Genomic DNA, 20,082 nt, shown 5'->3' with positions numbered 1-20,082 from the left:
CCAAATATACAAGATAGCTTAAAAAAAGACATGGAACGCGGAACGAATTATTAAGAAAGGGCTCACTTTGAAATTAATCAGATGATTATCGGATAAAAATATGAAGATCGAGTATTATTGTAGATTAACACCCTACGCCCCTAAAAAAAAAACTACACACACACGAAAAAATTATTTTCAAATTTAGAATAGGAAATTAGTTTCGTATATAAATTTAACGCAAGATAACCCTTTAATTTCCATGTTATTTTAGCGTTAACCATTTTTTTCTATGTGAGATAATTTCTGAGTTTTATTGTTTTTTACTGGGGTGAAAACACTGCCACTCGGACTTAGGATTAGTTTTAAAAAATCTCGTTAACTTTCTCCAAAATGTTAGAAAGGCCTTAAAATAAAGTATCATTTTATATACGAAACTAACCCCTCTTCTAAATTTTAAAATATTTTTTCTTCTTTTCGTCACGTTTTTCAGAATGTTCATACGGAATCGAATTACCCCAAAAAGTAAAATCTACATTTTTAGACGGGGGGGGGGCAACGGAGGGTGTTAATCTACAGTAATAACGAAGACTAGAGGAGCAAGCACTTTATCTTTTCTGTTCTTGGTTAGTGAAAGGGAAATCCTTCTGGAGTGAGGCAATTTAAATTTTTTATTTTCGTCCTAGTCCAGAGAGTGCCTCCTTTTCGGAAGCCGGATTTTCTCCAATTTAAAAATTGATCGTGGTAAAGCAAATAGCGATTGGATAATACCACGACGGAAACGTTACGAATAATACTAGCAATAATAATTATCATTTTCAAGACGATAACAACGGTTTGAAATATATTTAAGTAGCTTTCAAACAATAGTGAAGGAAGGAGAGGCAGTTCGGGTCACCCAACGTCTGTTGCGTTTTCACATTAGTTGGCTGAGGTCATACTTTTTTTTTCTTTTTAAACAACCACTTCTGTGATGAGTTTGGACGCCCGACATATGTATTTTTATCCGGCTTTTTAACTATGATCAAAATGTAATATCCGTTCGGTTTTAAGCGGCTATCATCCTAGGTATTACCTCGACCTTTTGGAGGTGATGGCTGCTTTTGCCAGTCGCGTAAAGCGTTCGCAATCGGACGGAACTATACAGCTTATTTTTTGTTTCGATTCAGAGTGCCGGCTCGTTTATTTTGAGGAGTTTGATTTTTCTACGTATTAAAAACGACCTTGTGTCTGACTTTGTGCTCATGGGGAGGCCAGTAAATAGGGACCTTGTTATCAACCACCCCTTGTGGGCTGGAGGAGGGGCCTGGGCAAGTTATGTGTGCGTGTGTAAAAAGTACTTTGTCGGCTGCTGCTGCTGCTTCTCTCTCTCTTTCTCTCTCTCCCCCCCTCTCTCTGTCTGTTTATAGTAATCAAAGCAGCCCAGCTTGTGGCTCTGTCTGTCTCGCTTCTCAGGTCTGGCTTTTTTTAATACACACGCACACGGAGACCTCCTTCTTTCTCATCATTATTGTCATATTATTATAATAATACCGATACCTCTTCTTTAAAAACAAATAAAACACTGGATTTCACTGCCGATAATAAGGTAAGATATTTTGCTTGCTATTTACAATGATGTAAATATATGTCTAAGACTCTAATATGTAAAGCAAGCGCCCGCACGCGCGCTCACACACACAAATTGTAGTTTAACACCTTCAGTAACTCACGCCTAACCTTCCTCCAAATGAGATTCTATTATTTTTAGGCGATTACGTGGGAAAAATTTGGTAAGAAAAAGAAATCGAAAAAAAAAAAAATCCAGAAAAAAACGAACAAACAAAAGAAAACGATTGTTTTAGAATTTAGATTGGGGAATCAGTTCCATATATATTATATAAATTAAAGGTAAGATGATCCCTCATTTATGAGCCATTCTAATGTTTTGGGTGTCAGTTAAGTAATAATTTTTACCATGAACCCTAAGTCCGAGTGACAAGGTCGTAAGACCACATATAATTGGCGATATATATATATATATATATATATATATATATATATATATATATATATTACGCATCAGCCCTTAAAAACAAAAGGAGATAAATAAAAAAAAAAGGAGTTTGGTCGTAATTGACAGCACGAAAAAGATAAATTAAAATGAATTCGAAAACCCATATTTATTTTTAATTGATTCAATCAATCAATTAAAAAGTAGTCGAAGCCATAACAAAACACATTTCTCATGGTGATCGAATTTAGAATTGTTTTTATTTATCTCATCATATGTAGTCGATGATGATTGTTTATCAATCATAAATAATTAATAATTGTGCGAAACTTGTTTGGACGTGTACATTTCAGTTGTTGATATTGTTTTGCAGTTTTTATTATTTATTTATTTTTTTTTTTTTTTGCTTTTGTTCGGTTTTAAATTTCATGTTGGAATTTTTTATTTCTTTCTTCTTCGTTGAATTAAAAAAATATATATATCACTGGTTGGTTGACATTCCTTGTTTTTAATTTGCAGAAAAGTATAATCATATATTTCATTTCCCGCTTTCAAAAAAGGTGGCGTCGTTGCATACTTATTTATTCTAGAAAATATATAAGAGTTTCGCTGAAAACATTTCAAAAGCGAAACCTTATTTAATATATTTATATATATTTTTGCATATAAAAGTTTATGTTGAATTATGTGGCGCTTGTGTAGTTTAATCTTCCCAAGCAAATTTAGAAAGCCATTCTTAACATGGAAAGGGTGGGGCTTTGTTAACCCTTTCCGAGCAGAAGTTTTTTTTTAATGCGAACAATGAATTTGTTTGGGGATGCTAAACTGACAAATTGTTTATATGTTTTAATTGTATTATTGTAAATTAACACTTTCAGATACCCCACCCGCCCACCCCACCTTTAATGAGATTTTTTTTTTGTTTGTTTACATCCTTCATAACCTGACGGCTTGGCCTTCGATCCAAGATCAAAATGTAGTATCTGTTCTTCAGATGCTGCAGCTGAGCTGCAGTCTGCACTTCAATTTCTTGGTCTCTCTCAGTGGAGGAGAAATCCTTCACGACTGAGATAATTTTTATTTTTGTTTCTTTTTCTCCACGTTAAAAAACGACCCTGGTGTCTAACTCTGTTCCGTGGGGAGGCATTGTAAATAGGAACCCGACGGAAAGAAGAGGGGTAAAAATAATTATGGTGCAATTATTTTAGAATTTAGTGTGGGTGATCACTTTCGCGTATAAATTTAACGTAAAATAATCCCTCAGTTCCAAGCCACTTTAGCAATTTTAGGGCAGATAATCAATTTTTGTAGGCTCTGAAATACGCATCAATCGAATAATCAGGTTTATCGAAAAATGGACAGAAAATAAATGATTTATAGTGAATATTAATTTATTAAAATTTATTCATATATAATTTAAAAGCCTATACTTAAATATGTTTTTACTTTAATTAAAATAATATGATGAATCCAATATCCTTTCGTTTTTTGCACGACTACAAAATATACATGGGGGATCAATTTCTAACAATGATTGTGTATTAAACCGATCCCTCATTTTATCGACAATACAAAATTATTTTTGCCTTTTCTTATTTTAATTAAAATATTTGAAAAATTATCGATTTTAAACAAGACCATTCATTTTATTTGTAGTTAAGTTTTTGCCACAGCTCATATTGTGATTGCCGTTTTTAATAAGTGATGTATGTTTTAATAGCGTAGAAAAAGTCAAACCCGACTTTTAAGAGTTGAAATTTAATAAAACTAAATAATATAAAACTGATAATTGTTTTTGTTTTCATTTCGTAACTGCTAATCTGTTTTAAAATGTAATTATAGATTAGAGGTTTAAGGAGTTTACCAAAAACAGTAATGCCAATTTTCAATAATATTGGTATTTACTTTGGTTGAGCACAGATGAAGAACCAGTGAACCTCAATACTTGACTTTTGTAAATAAATGCCTTTGTAGTCTATAATTTAAACGCTTCAAAACCACTTTTGAATGTCAGTCTACGACGTAAACATTGTGTCGGACATATTTTTCGTATTCATCATTATTATTAGGACAAGAAAAATGGTCGCCAGTAATTCTTTCGTGACAAGTTGAAAGTGGTTTTGCAACCTTTAAATTGCCAATTCAATTAGTGTTTTTGGTACCTTTAGCAACATAAATGTTTTAAAGGAAATACAGAAAGCAAAAAAACCATAATTTTGATGGCGCCTATTCCGAATTCATATAACCGCAAGGATGCCATCAGTTCGACTTTGTTTTTTTTTCTTGTACCAAACAACGTTTTATGTTTAATTTAGACGATTTCAAACCAATATAAAAGGTTACACACGAAAAAGAAATCAAGTTTTTATTCGAATTATTCTGTGGTTTTCAAAAAAAAAAAAAAAAAAAAAAATCCATAATAATAATAATAATTCCATGTTTAATTTTCATTAAAAAAATAACATCAGAAAAATTTTAATTATAAAATTAATAAAATTTTATCTGCAAAAAGATTATACGATTTTTTTTTAATCATGACTGCTTGCTTGGTACGAAAGAAACAGTCTCTGACAGCTTACAGATATCAATTCGGAATAATTGCCACCAAATAGTCTATTTCTGTTTAATCGAAAATAATATTTGATAGAAGCTATAGGTATTTTAATTTCCATAGTTATTGACGGTCCAATACATTGCCCGGTACCTTACTTCCTGTAAAAAAAAAAAAAAAAAGTCCGAGAGTGATACCTTATTACTTTACTCACAACCAATAATTAAAAAACTTAAAATAAAATACTTATAACGGTGCTTATGCACTTTTGTTACCGCGCTATTTTTATAAAATAGTATTTTCAAGTTAAATTCGAGTTTTACGATATCTTTTTTTATTATTATTAAATTGTTAAGTGCAAGTAGAGAATAGAAACATCCTCTCCTCCCTATATTAAGAATGGCCTTCTAAATAATAACGTTATTATTTCAGCACGGTAACAAAAGTGCATGAGTACCCTTATAACTTCTATGAAATATTTTTTTAACGCAAATAGGTCACAACTAACCAAACTAAATTGATTTTCCAAACTGTATTTCTTTGTAAGTGATTTATGGTGTTAATAATAATGTTTACTAAGTTTACCAACCGAAGGCAAGTATTATAGGCTCTTTTGTGCGTATATACACCGAAGGGGGGGGCACTATTTTTCGAAAGCATCTCGTTTTAAATAAGCAACTAATTTATTAGTTTTCCAGGCACATTCACTAATAATGTTTGCTATTTACTTGCATTCTTGCAAAGTTAGAGATAAGGAGGAAGTGATGCTTGGGAGGTGGAGGTGGACATACAGAACAACACTAACAACACTCGTTTTAAAAAGCCGTGTTTGTTGTCTGTAATCCATCGAGGTAAAGTTAGACACTCGAGTAATTCTCATCCCCCAATTCCCCTTTCCTGCCGCTGTTAAAAACTGGACGGTTCCGTCGACATTCTCACCGAAAGGAGGATATAATGCTTAGGAAAATAACATACCCTTTACTAATAATGTCTGCTATTTACTCACCTTCCCAGTGGCTAGCAAGGCAAAGTTAGACACAAGACGGAGGAGCCCGTGAGAATCACATAACACTCGAGTTTAAAATACCGGATTTGTTTGGAATTGTATTTTCTATACAAGCAAGGTTAGAACGCAAGGTCAGAATCTCCCTCAAACAGGGCCATTCTAATTTGGTCGCAAAAAGGACCCGATCGGCATTCCCTTCACTAAAATATTCCCCATCTGAAAGAAGGGAACGAAAGCCAATAAACATTTCATCATATTTGAAAGAGGAAGTAATTCTCTGGGAGAATACTTCTTCTTAAGACCGAACAGATACTACAACCGGTTTAATCAAAATTAACAACAACAACAACAACAAATAAAATGCTCAACATAAAAATATAGCAAAACTGGCATTCGCGCTAAGATCAAAGTGTAGTATCTATTTTCTCAAAAGTTTTTAATTTTTTGTGCCATCATTGCAGGGGAGCTGAATATCCCAGTATAAGAAAAACAAAAAAAAAAACAACCAAAACAAAACGACAGTGTGCGTAACTTTACCCTTGCAGGGAGGAAGTAAATATGTAATTTGTATATGCAAAAACATTGAGGCACTCTTATGTCTAATTTAAGGAAAGGTCATGAACTGGAGTTATCGTTCTTCTTTAGCTAGCCGGCTATATATTTCCGACCTAATTTTAATTTTTCGCGTTTCACGATGAAACTTGCTATAATTTAGTATTTCAATATTCTTTTTTTATTTGTTTAGTAAAACCCATTTCACTATGAATAATTTAGGTGACTGAATTAACCACAATTAGTAAAATATTGATGCATTAATTCACAATAAACAATTAAACATTCAAGCTAAATAAATTTCAGTTAATAGTTTTTGTTTAATTTTTTTTGAAAATCATTTTTGTCACCCTTAACTAACCCCACTCTAATGAGATTCTACCTTTTTAGGCGATTACAACACCTTGAAAAAATTAGAATTTATAGTGTGTGGAGGAGGGGGTCGGTTCGCATATAGATTTAATATGAAATGATCCAGAAAATTAACGTTTTTAGAGCAGTTAACAAAATAAATATGGGAAATAAATTGATTGCATTTTTTAAGGTGTCTAAAAAGAATGAAAACTCTTGGAAATTTACATCCGGTAAATTGATAAATTACAGAATTAATTATGATTTCATATCAATTGAATTCAATTATAAGTAAATAAACAAAACGATACCGTAATAATTAACTTATAAAATATAATATTTAAAAAATAATTTGATAAAAAAAGGGAAGAAAAAAAAGCGAAATAAACGGGAGAACTTTCTCGCGCAACAATGCCTGGTAGGTACAATAAGTTTTAAATTATATATTTTTTCTTTGAATTACAATTTTAACCTGTTGAAAGTAATTCAAAATGTTTTCATCGCAGCCGCAGCCATATCCTTTTTTTCATTATGCTTTTTATACACGTACAAAAAAAGGGAACATTCTTTCTTTTTTTTTTCACGATCATAAAAAAAAAAAGGTTTAACGGGACGTGGTTAATTAAAAGCAAAAAAACAAAAACGTTTAAACTAATCGATAATTTATAGAATAAATATTCTAAAAAAAGATGGCGGTCATAAAAAATAATTGAAATCAAAATTCAAATCTATATATGTTCAAAAACACAATTGGATCCGGTAAGAAGTGACCCCAGACTTTTCCAAAAGCAACTAGAAAAACAACGAACATTGATTATTCACATTCAACAAGAAACCGGTTAGGGTTTAAATTTTCTAGGTAAATTACATCGACCCGTGGTTGCCAGGTAAAAAGTAAGCAACCCCAGATTTTTTCGAACGACCCCCAATTTTTTTTCAGGTGAAAATAAGCAACCGCGATCGTTTTAGAGTCGCTTGATCCTTACAATTTTATTTCATGATAACAAATACAGGCTATTTTGACCGAGAGCGTTCGGAAAAAAATAATGGCCGAAATCACCTGGTAAGTCAAAATTGCGAAATATAAAACGTCGGACATATGAAACGAAACACGCGTTCCCCGGCTATTGGAAGAGAATCGTTCATTTAACTGGGGGTGGGGGAACAAAAAAAAAAAAAAAAAAAAAAACAGATTTACAACGCAAAAAAAGAAAAAAAGAAAGTCGAATGAATTTATTTTATTATTTTTTCAAATTTCAGTTAAATGAACGATTCTCTTCCAATAGCCGGGGAACGCGTGTTTCGTTTAAAACTAATTTTATCTCATTTTTGGGCGAGCAAGCAGTAGCATCATTCGGATGATCAAGTGAGATATTTATATCGTCCCTATGCTACAAATGAACAGTTTTTGTTTTCTTACATTTTTATGCGTGGATAAAACACGCACACACACACTATCCAGGATTATCTGTTCTGTTCACGGTCAGGGGAGAAGAAATCGGCGCAAGTTCAATCGAATTAAATAACAAATAAATAAAAATAAACAAAACACTTTATGATGTACGTATCCGTCACGGAGCGAACGAAAATCTCATATTCCAAAAATCACGTAAATCGGTCAAGTATTTTTTTTTTTTAACTAAGAAAATCAGATTTTCTGAGAAAGCGATAACGTCGTATCTTGATCCGCCATTTATAATAAATAAAGGGAGACGACTCAATTGAAACTACCAAGATGAAAATCAGCCTTGTAATGGTTACGGTTTACTATTAAAATCTCCAACAATTGTAACCATACATCATAAAGATTTTTCTGTATTTTTTTAAAAATTAAGTTTAATTCAAGACTTGCATTTTGATTTGGGTAATTTTAATTTTTGTCTCATTCAGAATGTTCATATGGGGGGGACTGTATATTCTCTACATAAAAAAGTCGACCTTGTGTCTAACTTTGCTCTCGCGAGGAGATAAGTACATATTGAATCTCTGTACAAGACACCCGGTCGACACTGGGCGTAAATTATATATAAATAAATGACCTCCCTGATAAAATTGTTTCGGAGATGGGTATATTTGCCGATGACACCACTCTCTATAACAAGCATGAGGGGAAAACAAATGAACACATATCTAAGGAAATGGCAGAAACATTAGAGGATGATCTCCGATCTGTAGTGGAATGGGGACAAAAATGGATGGTCACATTCAATGCTGCCAAGCTTGTTTCCTTCAATAATTACAAGAAACCTTCTCTACCACCAATAGCAATGGCCAAGAACGCATTACCTGAAAGTACTTCTTTTAAACTCCTTGGCCTAACATTTACAAGAAACATGAACTGGAATATATACATTGAGAGCATTGCCAAGGCTTCTGCAAAGAAGGTAGGCTCTCTCTACTGTGCTAGAAAACTACTTATGCCTGAAAGTATCCTGTACCTCTATAAGGCCACTTTTCGCCCATGTATGGAATACTGTTGTCACATTTGGGCTGGTGCATCTGCTAGTTGTCTCTCACTCCTGGACAGGGTTCAAAAGAGAGTCACCAACCTGATAGGCTCCAGCCTCTGTCCCATCGACGAAATGTTGCATCCCTCTGCCTGTTCTACAAATACTTTAATGGTGAATGCTCTGACGAACTACAAGCACTTGTACTCCCTCGACGTGACTACCCCCTACAAACCCGAAGCTAAGTCTCACCCCTTCACAGTAGAGATCCCTAGGGGTAAGAAAGCCTTTTACCCCAATAGTTTCTTCCCCAGAACTGCAAGTCTTTGGAACTCCCTTCCGGGATTCTGCTTTCCCAACTGTACTGATATGCAGAAGTTCAAGTGTAATGTGAACAAACATCTTTCTACTCATCTCCCTCCATAATGCCCCTGCAAATTATGTCCCCGGTAGTGGCCCCCTACTTCAAACTGGCATTTGCCTTATTTGGGGTGAAAATTGAATAATAAAAAAAATAAATAAATCAAATTTTATTTTTTATTTATTTTTTTTTAATTCGTCAGTTAATGTCATACAGCCGGGACTGTTTGTATTTCTTTTTTTTTTTACTCACGTTCACCCCAAACAAGGCATATCGCTACTTGGACGTAAGGGTTTACTAATTGGGACCATGCCTAGGAAAGATTAACAAGATGATGGTTTACGTTACATTTAAACTTCTGCATATCAGTAGTCAGGAAAGCAGGTAGTAGGAAGGGAATTCCAAAGTCTAGCTGTTCAAGGGAAGAAACATAGTAGAAAGCTTTCTGGCATTTAAGGACCTCAACAGTGAAGGGGTGTGATTTTGTTGCTAAGCAGGTTTGTTGGGGATATGTACATTGAGGGGGGGCACAAGTGCAAGGAGTTCATCAGAACACATTCCATTACTAGTAAATACTAGTAAAACAGACACAGAGATGCAACATTGCGGTGATGGGACAGGAGTTGGAGCTTAGTTGTCAAAGTGGGACCTATTAGATTGAAGACTCCTTTTTGGACTCTATTCAAGAGGGAGAAACTAGTGGTAGATGCAGCAGCTCAGATGCCCTCGTCACAGGCATGATCTCCTCGCTTTGGTGAGGGGCATGTTATTGATAATATTTGTCCCTACTATACCCTCCGCACTCACGAGAACTGGGGATGTGACACAAGCCCCCCCCCCAAGGAACACTCTGGATTGGGACAAATTAAACATTTTTTTAAAAGTCCCCAATCAAGAAAGATTGCTCCTTTTTTTGGCAGAGATCAGAACAGGTGTTACACTTTGATGCCATCTGAAGACCATGTAATTTTTTTACCATAACGGAAAAGTCAGACACAAGATCAGTTCATAGTGGGAGTTAAACTCTCCCTCCAAAATAATCGCGCAATTTCAGATGAATGCAAAAATAGCAATGATAATGTCGACATTTTCTAATGTGTGCAGATCGGCAAGAATTTAACAATAACCCCCCCTCCACTCCGAAAGGAGGAGATCATGACTGGGACGAGGGGCACGAGGGCCTCCTGCAAACAATACACTTTGAATTATTTACTTACTATAAGGTACAAAAATAGTACATTGTAAAATATTAGGCGCAAATCCATGAAAAATGTGGGGAAATGTCTATTTTATAATTATATTATATAATATAATTATATTAATTATATTTTTACTTTTAGCTAGAATCATTGCAATCACCACAATACCACATTTACTCTTTGGAGCATCACATTATTTAAGGCATCTTTAACGCGTTGAAAATTGAATTTTATTTATAAATATACAATTTGATGCTGACCTGAAAGCCCATAGTACGGAATACTTTATGTTTTGTATTGCATCTCTCTCGGTTTCCTTCAGAAATCATTTTTCTTTTTCTTTTCTTTTTCCTGTTTTCTTTTCTTTTACTTTCTTTTCTTTCCCCTGCAATATCTAAGTTTATCCTTGACCTTAATGATCGACTTCACTGATTGGTTGATAAATATTCTCTATTTTGATTAGTCAATCCGAACCACACCCATTTTACGAATTCGCCACTTTACGCAAATACTACGACTCCACACATTTCATTTGCCCGACCGAAAACAGCGATTTTTTTTTTAAAATTCCATTATTACATCACTTTCCCAATGCGATTTTACTTTTCCTTGGCAATTACTTGTGAACATCTTGGAGAACATGACAGGAAAAAGAAAAACACGAAAACAATTATTTTAAAATTAAAGTTTTCTTTACCCCATTATAACATTTTAGGAAACTTAACATTTTTTTTTCTACTAACCCTAAGTCCAACTACCATACGTAATTGTAGTAAAAAGTAGATTGCAACTTCCAAAATAAACGCACAGAATTGATATCCCATAGCACCCCCACTAAAGAAAAACAAAAATAGTTAACTGCCTTAAAATGCTATAATTGTCCGAAAATGGGGATTGTTTTATGTTAAATTTGTATGTAAAACTTATTTCGCATTATGAAATAATTGTATGTGTGTTTTTTTTTTTTTTTTTTTTTTTTTTTTTACATCAGTTTTCAGGGTGTTCACGCACGTAATCGCCTAAAAAAATAGAATCACATTTGGGACGAGGTGGATTTTATTAATTTGTTGTTAAAAAAACATAATTAAGTAACATAATACTCTAGTCAGGAATGTCGGAAAAATATGCTTCATCAGTGTTTACACTAGTCTATAAAATCATTTAATTTTTAATCACTGTTATAATTTCTGATGACATAAAAAACAAACACCTACCTTAGACTTTTTATTTAGAGTGGAAGATTTGACGGGGGCTGTCTGGATTGCTAATTTGCTTTTCAATATAAGTTTTCTAATGCTTTCATTTCAATAGCATAGGACTGAACTATCGCGAGTTTTAAAAAAATACGGGTTATTTCTGATGGCCTAAAGAGAAAAAGACCACCAACCTTGATGTAAATTTTTTCCCTTCCTTGGATTATTGGGAGGTAATTGGCAGCTAGACATGGGGGGGGGGGGAAATGACGCCGGATATTCAAGACATGTTAAAGTTATGAAAAAGTTACCCTTCCTTTAAAAATTGACAGAGAACAATCGTTGCTCACTTAAAACAAACAAAAAGAGTAGAATAGAAAGTATTAAAAAAGAAAGGCAAAGAAAAAACGTATAAATCGGTACAGAAAGAAAGGAAGAAAAAGAAAGAAGACATCTGATTATGAAAATAGATTTGCATTCTCCTTTTATTAGACATACGTTTGTGTGACGGAACGGATACAGTCTTGGAAAATTTTTCAACCTTTAGAACTATATAAAAAATACACTTTTAGTCACAAGACCTTCGTTGGAAAGTTCACTTTCTTATAAATCAATTAACCTTTTCAATCAGTACACTAGTTTGATTCTAAGAATTTATGCTAATCTTAATTTTTTAGGATCATCAGTTGTTTACCAGGAAAATCTGTTTTGGTAATTTAAAAGCAGTATATATATATATATTTTTTACATGGGGGTCATCACTTATCAAGGCCCAAAGGCCACTCAGGGATAAGGGTTATTGCGTGTACAGTAATCAATGAGATAGTATTGTCGTAATCATTAGTATTATAGATTTGATAGAGTGTCGGTTTGTCAGGAGTTTGTTTATGTTGGACTTGAAGACATCCAAGTTGTAGTCAGGTGGGAAACAGGCAAGTGGCAGAGAATTCCACTGGCGTGCAGTTTTAAGAAAGAAGCTTTGCTCATGGAATCTACGTTTGGATTTAGGTACGGATAAAGAGTGGGGAAAATTATTGACAGTAGTTTCAGCCATATATATATATATATATATATATATATATATATATATATATATATATATAATTATGAAACTCAAATGACCTTGTAATGAGTGATGTAACCCACTTTCCAGTTTACGACATCCGGTTACGCATGCGCGCATAAACATTAACCCATAACAACGTAAACAAATAAAAACAAATCGCTTCTTTTGCAGATTTTGACCTGCGCACTGAAATATTGCCGTTATTATTTCGAAATTATTATTTAACATGGGAAGAGTGGGGGTGTTTTGCAACTATTCTTTATTACAACTATACTGTCGCTATTTTCTTACAACTAAACAACTTTAACCCGTTGACAAACATAAGAACAATTGTAGTAAAGCCAAGACTACTACTACTACTACTACTACTACTACTCTCTATTTGTCCCTTTTCCTTCCTTCCTTCTTTTTTCATTTTTTGTTTACATTTCTAGATACAAAATAGTTGTGTGAGAATAGTGAATTTGTTGACACATTTACTAATCTGTTTCAATATTAGTTTTATTTTATTTTGTTTATTTAGGTTTTATTTTGTTGCTTCAGGTTTTATTAATTATTTTTTTTTTAGATTTTAAGTTTCTATAACTTGGTTGAAAGATTCCAATATGGGTTTTTTCATTCTTATATTTTTCATCGGTAGGTTTATGTGCGTTTTTGCTGCTAAATGACTTTCGTCGGCGTTCGATCGTAGGAAAATCATGTTTAATTTTCGATTTTTGAGCGATTATTCTGAAAAATAGGTAACTTTACACGAATAAAAGAGGATTTTTTTTTCATGTTTGAGTGATCCGTCTGTGATTTTTCATTTTAATATACTTTTATAGAAATGTTTCTGTCATGTCAAAAAAAAAAACATTTTCTTTACGTCACAAGTGTCATGCTCATACATGATTCCATAGCTAATATAACATACTGACCCAACGGGGAGGGGGGTCACGGGTAGTCTAGTATATATATATATAAGTTAAATTTGTTATTGTTTTTGTATTAACTATAGTAGCAGCGTGGGTACATCACTGTTGTATTCAAATTTACTTATTTGAGTGGTAGGGTTTTCTTCCTTTGTATGCAAATGCCTGCATTAAGTCACCTTCTTTGACAGGATGGAATTTTTATATATATATATTTTTAATATTTTTTTATGTATGTAAAAAATATATATATTTATATACCAGATTAAAGGTATTCAAGAACTAATGAATTTAACGAGGTTATTAAGAGTGCTTAATAAAAAAAAGAGCAAGATATATATTTATTAATATGAACAAATTTACATGGTCGTTACACTAAACATGCTAATGTTTCGGACAGATAGTCAGTTAAAATTAGAAGTCCTTGTCAGGCGATTTAAGTTTGAGTTTGAGAACTTTTTCTTCTGCGGAAAAAAAAAAAAAAACATTTAAATCGCCTGACAAGGACTTCTGGTTTTAATCGACCATTTGTTTGAAACATAAGCATGTCCACTGTCATAAATTTGTTTTTATCTATAATATAAATTTCACCTGTCTGTTTAAATGTATGTATGTATGTATGTATGTATGTCTGCCTAAAACTTTTGACAGAGGCGACGGATTTTCACAAGATTGGTATCATTTTGAAGCTCAATGTTTCGGATGACATATATTGAAAAATTGGCCAAAAACATTAATTCCTTCACCCTCAACTGGACAGTTTTCTACAAGGAGAGGTCGATTTTTTGCAAGCTATTTTTGTAAGTCATTGTATCGGTTGGATTGACTTTGCTTAATTTTCACGTTCCGAAATTCCGGTCGCGTCATGGAGTAGTGGTAAAACGTCAGATTTTCTTTCATTTTCTTTTCCACATTCGCGTCATGGGTTCGAGTCTGCTTGCCTGCTACAACTTTTTTTTTTTTTTTCAACACACACCTCCAAACACCTGGGGGCATTGCTGGGCACCCAGGCTAGTATATATATATATATATATATATATATATATATATATATATATATATATACACACACACATTGCTATTTATTATAAAGTGGAGGATTACTTGACATTTGATTCTTAATAAATGACCATCATGCAAATAAAAACATGGTGAGCAGGGTTGTAGAGTTGGAAAATATAAAGTCTGACTCGAACACCTTATCAAAATAAGGAGTCTTCAGACAATTTCTTGATTCTTTGGACATAAAAAAAAAACGTTCTACCCTACTCCTACCATTCTTACAAGTCCAATTCTGACTCCTTCCAAAACCTCCGACCCTCTCCAACCAGGTGACACTGGTTATGAGTTTGTTTATTTGTGCCCCTAGCAAAAAGAGAAGGTTCATTGTTTTACTGGTGCTACTAGATCAGGCTGTCTGAAGGTACTGGTTTCCTAGCCTAAAATTCAAACGTTAATGTTGTTATTTTCCTTTCATTTTGCAAAACTCAATCATGTTCTGCAAAGTCAAAAACAAAAATAATAATTTTCCCCTATAAAACAATCAAACCAAACACCATGAATAAATATTTGAAAACTTGAAACATAAAAACTTTTCTAAGATTACTCGATTCAGTATTAAATAATTAAAAAAAACATGTCATAAAACATATGTCATGAAACATAATGTCATAAAACATAGTATGCCATAAAACATAATATGCCATAAAACATAGTATGCCATAAAACATAGTATGCCATAAAACATAGTGTGCCATAAAACATAGTATGCCATAAAACATATGCCATGAAACATATGCCATGAAACATATGTCATAAAACATAATATGCCATAAAACATAGTATGCCATAAAACATATGTCATAAAACATAATATGCCATAAAACATAGTATGCCATAAAACATAGTATGCCATAAAACATAGTATGTCATAAAACAATATGTCATAAAACATAATATCCATAAAACATATGCCATAAAACATAGTATGGCATAAAACATAATATGTCATAAAACATAATATCCATAAAACATGTCACAAAACATATGTCATAAAACATAATATGTCATAAAACATAATATGTCATAAAACATAATATGCCATAAAACATAGTATACCATAAAACATATGTCATAAAACATAATATGCCATAAAACATAGTATGCCATAAAACATATGTCATAAAACATAATATGTCATAAAACATTATATGCCATAAAACATAATATGTCATAAAACATAATATCCATAAAACATATGTCATAAAACATAATAGGCCATAAAACATAATATGTCATAAAACAATATGCCATAAAACATAATATGCCATAAAACATAATGTCATAAAACATAATATGCCATAAAACATAATATCCATAAAACAACAAAGTCTTTCCTTTTGTGGCACAATAATATCAACTTTGAATCTTTTTGGTATCTTGTTATACAGGCAGGATGTTCTCAGAAAGAAACTTTGTTCATGGAAATTTTGTTTGGTTTTTAGTAAGAATAGAAGAAAAGTAAACTATTTCTTTGGTGTGGTTTGCTTGAAACGATGGAATCTATTCATGTCATAGAATATTTACACAAAAACATCATTTCCTTATGTTTCTGCCTCACACAGCTGTCCACCATTCCATAGTGAAGTTTATTCTGTATTTTGGAAAACCTCCTCCTAACTTGACACATTACGACGACCAAAAATAGGCCAAGAACATTTTGTAGAAGATCTTGCCACAAATGGAAAAATTGCCAAAAGCAAAATTTGTTAGTCGTGTGAAGTGAGCGCACACATACTTGACCACGGCTGCACATATCTTGAATTAAAATTAAAAGAAGTGATCTTTTTTCGCAAATACTTAATAGCACGACTGGATTCTATCATTTGTGGGTTGTAGATAGTCGACCCTGGGTTCACTTATGGCAGCCTCATAATTCTTGCTTTCCTTATACATATTTTAATCTCCACATTCCATGAGCGATTTTATGGCAAAGGGGGGAAAATTGCTGCTTTCTGAGTCCGAATATATCCATATAACACTTATTGTTGGCTAGTTTTTGACCATGATAGTATTTTTTAAGCTTCTTACATTAAGTAACTTCATGTCTTGTCTGGAGTGATTCCATTAAAAAAATATCTTTAGTGATAAAACGTTTTTTACTACCACTCATATTTTTTTGGAAGTACTTTTTGTCCAAGCTCTCATACAAAAAGATCCAAACAAAGAATAATTTTTGTCCAATTATCTTCAACATGGGCAGTAATAGTTTTGGGACATTTGTTCCTGCTGTGTCGTCCGTGTTGTACTCACAGACACGCATCATTATCATTAGTAGCAGTAGCAGTCCGTCGTATTTTGACATTGACATGGAGTGGATTAACACCTGTGACATAAATGTAATGCCAACCCAATCGCTCTCTTAGTCTTACTCTAACTAACATGTATGTAGGCTGCCTCAGCAGGTGGAGGTACTCGCTCCCACGTGCACATTTTCTTGTTTGTCCACAACTATACATTTCTTTTTCTAACAGCATCTACTGTGCCAGCCACCACTTTCTTCCAAGACACACGATATCCAGCCTTTTCTCTCTCCAGTTATTGTACTCATTGATGTTCTTTAGATATCTCCTGAACATGTCTTTGTAGTGTAGACGTGGTGTTCCAGCTTTCCTTGCGCCTTTAGCTCCCTGTAGAAAATATCTTTTGGTAGTCTGCTACTCTCTATACGTATGACATGTCTCGTCCACCTTAGCTGACATGTGGTGATCATTTCTCCAACACTGCACGTTCTTGCTCTTTTCAGGACTTTGAAATTCAATACACGGTCTTTCCACAAGATGTTCATTAGTTGGTGAAAATGTCTCTGTTGTACCTTTTTAAAGTCTTTTTATGTGCTGTCTGCAAAGGGTCCATGTTTCCGAGCTGTACAGAAGCACTGGAATTATAATCCCTCTGTAAACTTTTATCTTCGTTTTCACATGGATTCCTCTCTCGCCCCACAGTTTTCCAAATGCTGAAGCTGCAGGTTGAATTCTTTTTTGATATTTCTGTGTCTATAGTTCCGTTGTTGGAGATGGTACTGCCCAAATAGGTAAACTTGTCTACTTCGATCCGTGAGGTGCCATCTTGGAAAACTTCTCGGGTTTCTTGGATTAGGACTTCTGTTTTCTTGATATTGATTGTTAGTCCGGATCGTTTTGATGCTTCAACAAAGGCTGTCAGTAAATTTTATATTGCCTGAAGATTGCACGTCACAAGCGCCAAATCATTTGCAAAGAACTCTTCTATCAGTTTTTTACTGTGTTTTATTCTTAAGATTAAAACACAGTAAAAAATAGATTTTGTATGTTTTATTCTTAAGAATAAAACAGTAAAAAATCTATTCTGAATGAATAACATTTTTCTTTTGATCTTCTAAAGAAATGTTTCAACTTTACATTTTTTTTATGTCAAAAAATTATCGCAGTAGCTCCCATGACAGAGCTCTCCATTCATAATGCATTATTATAATAGTTCCAGCATGCAACATCTTTATAATCGCACCTTGTAACAAGGCACATAAATATCTCTTGTAACAGAAAAACATGGCACAGGTGCAATAATGCGTATCACTTTTACTTTTTCCCTCATCAAATGTAGATGGATACAAATGAGCAAAATTGTTTGATGAAACAATAATTTCTCAAGTTATTTTTGCTTTGTTTTCTCCTTTCGTGAACTGTTGTCATCAAGCCTATTGGCAAGCACATTTCCAACAACTTGCGTTGATGAGAAACAGATAACATGTTACAGTAGTATCATACACATGTTACAGTTGTATCATACACATGTTACGGCTCAGTTTCAGGGATTAAACAAATCCTGGTTTATTAGTTCAAAACCAAAAATGCGGGTTGACATAAGATTATCATAAGTAGCCTCCACTGGTTGATGATACTCTATTCGAAATGTGTTTGAACAAAAACATAAGATGATGGAGAAGCATGTATATTATTCCTTAATTGGAATTCATTTTTGAGATGAGCATTATATATATTAATTTATTTTATTTCCGACTATTATTCTCATCTTTATTAGTTGTTGTTTTTCATCTTTTATTGGTTTGTTTATTCACAACGTTTCGGCCAACTATTCCTCTGGTCTTCGTCAGGTGGTAACCGCGACGGATAGGAACTTCGAATCTCCTAACTGCATTCTCAGCCATCACTGCCATCCGTAGTTGTTGTCGTCTCACCACATTTTTGACCAATTACCTCTGGCACGCTTTGGGTGGGATTGAAACCGCTATCTTCAGACAATGTTCATCTGGAACCGTAGAGATTCAACATCTCTATCAACTGCGCCACGGGCCCCTTTCTATCCATAGCGGTTACCACCTGACGAAGGCCAGAGGAATAGTTGGTCAAAATGTCATGAAAAACAGCAACAAATAAAGATGAAAACAACAACTAGTAAAGATGAGAATAATAGTCTGAAATAAAAATAAATTGATGGAGAAGCATATTTGTTCATTTGACTAAATCGATTCAATGCTTTATTTATTAAAGTCATATATATATATATATATATATATATATATATATATATATATAGTAATTTATAAAATATATATGGCGATTAAGCTACACTGAATATTCTGTGTTTCATCCAACTATAGGATCCTATAGTTGGATGAAACGCAGAATATTCAGTGTAGCTTAATCGCCATATATATTTTATAAATTATTAACTAGCTCTACCTACGTATTGAGCACTTTTGAAGTAAATACTTAAAGTTTACGCATAAATCTATACTTTCGTATATTAAATTTATGTGAATAAATGAAGTAGTTATATATATATGGCATAATCACGGTGATACTGGTTCTTGTTAGATCATCAAAGTTAAGCAATGGCCAATATTGCATGGATGACCATTTGGTAATACCAGGTGCTTTATCTGAAGAGGGATAGGCGCCTCCAGGCTATTCTTGCCCAAGACACACTGCATAAAGTAATGCAACACCCCTATGAACCCAGATGGTTAAGGGACACGTCTTATTAAAGTCCACAATACCATGGAGCTGTTTCCCAGCTAACTACAACTTGTTTGGTTTCAAGTTCAGTGCTAACAAATTATTCTTGTGTGAGCCATTCTCTTAAGTAATCAAATTTAGTCTCAGGATGTTTTTCTTGTCCAACTAACAAACTCGTTAGCACTTATCCTTGAGTGGCCTTTGGATCTTGATAAGAGAGGTCTTGTTTGTATAAAAGAAAGAAAAAAAAAAACTTTCTGGCCCAAAACTACATTTATTATTCATATTGATATTGTCTTGTGATCGGTTTCTAGGATTCCTTTTCTTTTTCTCTGATTTTAAACCTTTGTTTCTACAAAGGTTGTGAAGACGGAGGATTTGGAAAGAGTAATCGATAGACAATCCAAATATTAGAAAACTTTAAAATAAGGAGTCCCTATTTATTCCCTCTCCCTG

The 20,082-nt window shown here is 33.3% G+C and overlaps 1 protein-coding gene across 7 annotated transcripts in view; it reads left to right on the top strand.

Annotated features, from left to right (window-relative positions):
- Positions 1 to 578: 578 nt before the first annotated feature.
- Positions 579 to 20,082, top strand: part of LOC145291542 (uncharacterized) — a 459,128-nt gene continuing 439,624 nt past the window's right edge. For 2 of the 7 annotated variants that reach the window (XM_080137547.1, XM_080137549.1), the window contains exon 1: positions 581 to 1,567. The gene's annotated coding sequence lies outside the window, so the exon portion shown is untranslated. Of the gene's footprint in view, positions 1,568 to 20,082 lie in introns of all 7 variants that reach the window. The other 5 variants (XM_080137554.1, XM_080137553.1, XM_080137550.1 and 2 more) reach the window with 5 other exon arrangements.

The sequence above is a fragment of the Euprymna scolopes genome, chromosome 12 (assembly GCF_053919585.1).
Source record: "Euprymna scolopes isolate OS-2025 chromosome 12, ASM5391958v1, whole genome shotgun sequence".
NCBI classification, from domain to species: Eukaryota; Metazoa; Mollusca; class Cephalopoda; order Sepiida; family Sepiolidae; genus Euprymna; species Euprymna scolopes.
The sequence above is the reverse complement of the archived record's forward strand: the minus strand, read 5'-3'. Positions and strand labels throughout refer to the sequence as shown.